The following is a 4,553-nucleotide window of genomic DNA, read 5'->3' as shown; positions in this document are numbered from 1 at the left end:
CTCCATAGATACCAAAGTCAAATGTTTTCTTTGTTCATACAACGTGACTCACAGGCTGTTATTCCCCAGCCAAGATAAGACAGAAGTAAAAGACACTCAAAGAAACTTTGGAGTGTACCCAAGCTGACAAACATTATCAATATGTTTTATTTGAACCGGAAGCTGCAAGATTGGAAGGAACTGCACGTCAACTGTAGTTGTGACGTATGTAGATAATGGTTAAATGACAGTTGACGTTTTCTATACCCACTATGGGCACGAAAAAAAATTGCAGTACATCAGCTCTCTCAAAAAAAGAGCCCAAAGAGCTGGCAGCCAAAATTCAGCAAGGGGTACCAAGAGACAGGATCCTCAGTGATGTTAGAGTGAGTGTGACTGATGATAACTTATCATGTTAACATCTGTTGGAAAGAAAACATCTCTCCAACATTCAACATCCATTTGGCCACAACTACTATCAAATAGATCAAATCGACCTGGATAGTGTCTTGGCCTGGATAACTAATAACTTATTAGAATGGTCTTACCATGTTTGTAAGGCTACCCGCATTTCGTTTTGGTATAACATACATTTAGTACAATGTACAAATTGGTGTGCACTATTTGCGATTAAATAGTACAAACTGATAGTGTGAGCTAAGCTTTTTGGCAATTTTTTTTTCTTAAAACGTGACTTTAATTTTGGACAAAACAGTGTCAGGAAATAAAACTGTCCAGAATTTCTAAGCCTATGAAATTTAAATGTGTGAAATAAAACATCCAAATCTTGGAACTTCGAGTTCTTTCTTGCATACAGGCACAGGAGAAGAAAGTAGTATCGGAGAGTCCAGTGGTAAGTTTTGATCATCAAAAGACAAAAGGATTACTAAAGGTAATTTACGATGAAAATAAACGAAGCGGTACTTCAGGAACTGTTTAACAAACAACTCCCTCCCTCTCTCCCTCCTTTCTTTCTTTTCAAAATGCAATTTCTATTTTTTAACTACTCAAAATGCAAAATGATATATAGCAAATTAGAAAAATCTCTGGGGTTTTTTTCACAACCAACCAAATTTACATAAGCAAGTGTATATGCTTCCTACAAGAAGGACAAAGAACTGCTAAATGACCTTTGTAGAAATCCAATCAGTTTCAAGGCGAAACTCTGGTACGACAACATTATGACAGTGGTCCAGAGCCCATTTCAGAGAAGCATGCTTAGAAAAATCGGGCCTGATGGTGTACGCTGAGACAGTACACACGGAACTAATGGCTATGGCTTTCTCCTCATCACCCTTTTAGTGATCAATGAGTTTGGAATGTGCACCTTCTTCAGTTTTAATTCTGAAACAATTGAAACTACTATGCACTTGGCACGTGGATAAAGCAATAGCACAAGAACTTAGAAAAAAATTGGTGACATATCAAAGAAAGTTGGTGTTAACAAAATGTTTCAGACGGTTGTTGTGCAAACTGATGAAACACTGTTTGACAACTGCTTGTGGGGTTTCCAATCGCTTGAGCTTCTCTCCAAAAACAGTGCCATTCAAAAAATAATTTTGAATGGGAGTGGGCTCCCCGAAAGCAACAATGGGCATACTGCTTCAGAGTTGGCCTTACAATTAACACAAACATGTTTGTGGAAGCCTTCCACAAGGTCTTCAAATATCAGTACTTGAAGAGGAAATCAACAAACACTTGGACAACTGCCTCCTCAACCTTTTTCCGTGTTCCGGTTTGGAACGTAGATAAAAAAATCAAGAAAAAGACCTACCAAGAGTTAAAAGCAAGTGGCATAAGCTCTGAGCCGACAGAGCTGGACAGACTACTTGAGAAATAATTTAGAGAACCCAGGCCAGCAAGCGGTCAAGGGATTAAGAGGATGGTAGGTCAAGGGTTAAGATCCAGAAAGAACAGGGGCAGGCAAAAGATGTCAGGCTTAAAGCCATGGAATCGCTGAGTGAACAAAGAAGCAGGCGGATGCAGGGGATGGTGAGGGTCCACCCAAGGCAAAAAATGTATCGCCGTTGCTTTGAAATTATTTGGTCGTTGATCACGAATGCAATTTTTTTGAAAACAAGATTGCATTTGAATCACTTCAGTCAATATTATTTGTTTCGCTTCAATAATTACAGGACACAGATTTTACTGTGTTAGTGTACTAAAGCTTGTGATTTTTGGTGCAGGTCGAAGGTTTTGTTTTTTAGGTGTTATCCTGATGTAATGGTAGTTGTTAACAAAGTTATTCTTCACTATTTATAAAACAGTTGGAACTTACTTAGTTCGCACAAGCTGCAATTTGTTTGTTTGATATGTTTTGTAAATTGTTGCGGCTGTGTTACAGAAATTGTTCAAGAATACAAGAAGCTCATATCTATGTGAAATACCGAAATACCCTTATTACCATAACAAAGGTAGACTTTATGTAAAAGAGTCATACTACATTTAAGTTTGTACAGTTAATTATAACAGTACATGTTAACCTTCTCTGTATACCCTGCTCCTCTATTTGTTTTCCTACAGGAAACTGTCAGCTGAAAAGTAAAGGAGCAAAAGGCACTAGATTTGATTTTGACCCAAGAGCTTTAGATGACAGAAAAGTGAAAAAAATAGAAGATTTGGATTTAGAAGGATTGAGAAGAGCTTCTGATGACAAGGCTGCAATTCTTAAATTTTTCCCCAAGAACTCCCCGTTTGGCAAGTATCTCCAGATCTAAGTGATGTAACCGTTGCAGTGGAGGAGACATTGACTACTGTAGAAGAAAAGCCACTACCACCAACAATGCTAGAAATAGCTAATCAGTGTAAATCAGCATATTAAACAGTGGAGATGATTTGTATTGCCAAGAAGTGCAGCTTATCTACGAGTGCAGCTTATACACTAGTCTAGATAGAAAAAGGTTAGCTATGCATATTGGAACTCTAAATGGCTTGACACTTGATTCGGCTATTGCAAATATTATTACAGGATGCACATTAATGCAGACCCTTCTAGGCTGATGACAGAAATATCAAGCATTCTCTGCGCTAAACCAGAGGAGTGATTGTTTAGCAAATTCCCCAAATTTACCAATCACACTTTTTTTCTTTTTTCAACAACCAAGCAAAGCATACATATTGTTAATTAAAAATCAGAAATCAGGAATGCAAACCCATAAATACCTTCTTAGTAGCCTTTGCTTTATCAAAACCATTACATCACTTGTCACTTGCAAGCTGTAGTTGCTTGGCAGTCTGACTTCTGGAGAAAGCAATTTAAGGAAGTAACACATCTGTGGCAAGTTGTGAGTTATAAACCCTGCTTTATGGAAATTAACTTTCAAAAATTAAATTTAAATAAAGAATGATGTCAGTGCATCTTGTCTATATAAGAACCTGCACAAGTGGCTTAAACGAAAAAAATTGAATAACTTCAAACAAATAAAATGGTTTTGTCACACATTTAAATTACTTATTTACTCCCACAGCAGGGAACATGCTTAATGGGAAAAGCTTTAAGAAAGTGCTATTACAGTGCAACAATTTGTTTTAGGTACCTGTCTTAATTAAATTTTATGACACAAATGTATCTTAAAAGTACTCCTTTGTAATACACTTGCCTCTGCGTACTCACTTAGGACAATTTCAAAAACTTGTTTTCTCACCTTCAAAGAAGGAATTCACATCAGTAGCAGAAGTTGCATTAACTTGTGCAGGTTACTCAAAAATTGAGAAGGACCTGGCAAGTGCCAGCAATTGCTACAGTTTTTACTGCTATTATATTATGAATAGCCTTCAACTGGCACACCATACCACTCTTCAACCTTATTCTTGAATTTGGAATTTTGCTCTTATTTGACATGAAAGTTTTAGAAGATTGTTCTTGATTTTAAATGGTTGTACTTCAACTCTAAAAATGCAATTTCAGAAAAAAAAATTCTCATCCCATGATTTTATTTAAGAAATATTGTTTAATAGTGTATTTAGTTCATATCATGTTCACTCCAATGATTGATTACATTTGTTCACTTTTTTTTTTTAGACCAGGTGATAAGTTCTGGTACACACAAATCCCTGATTTTGTCTGTGCAATCACCTGTGCGCTTGCACAAATAGTCTTTCGAGGAAGAAAGGGCAATAGTGAAGTTTGTGGGGCTGGCTCAAATGGACCCCCAATACAAGGAATCCTCAACTATTTGATATATCGCCAAGAAAAGCAACCGGATTCTTTTGTTAGACAGTCTTTTTTAATTTCATTAGAACTTCACACCGCTGGTAAAAATAGTTTTTACTCTAATCTTATGAAGGTATCCGAATATTTTAATTTTGGTGATTTTAATCCTGATTTAGTAGACACCGCAAAAGTGACAATGTTTCTGCAGTCAATGAAACAGAAATATATTTCGTATTGGCAGCATACTCTACAGCATTCTCAAAAACTAGAATTTTATAGATCTTTTAGGCTTGAATATGCTACCTCCAATTATCTAGAGTTAACTAGGAGAGTTTCTGGTAGGAGAACATTAGCTAAATTACGTATTAGTAATCATAAGTTAATAATCGAAATAGGCAGATATAACAATACGCCCAGACAT

General features: G+C 36.4%; 1 pseudogene; it reads left to right on the top strand.

Moving 5' to 3' along the window:
• Window positions 1-162: 162 nt before the first annotated feature.
• Window positions 163-1,364, top strand: LOC144639906 (uncharacterized; annotated as a pseudogene).
• The last annotated feature ends 3,189 nt before the right edge of the window (window positions 1,365-4,553 follow it).

Source organism: Oculina patagonica, unplaced genomic scaffold (genome assembly GCF_052425735.1).
Source record: "Oculina patagonica isolate OP01 unplaced genomic scaffold, crgOcupat unplaced1484, whole genome shotgun sequence".
NCBI lineage: Eukaryota > Metazoa > Cnidaria > Anthozoa > Scleractinia > Oculinidae > Oculina > Oculina patagonica.
This window is presented reverse-complemented; position numbering and strand designations above follow the sequence as displayed.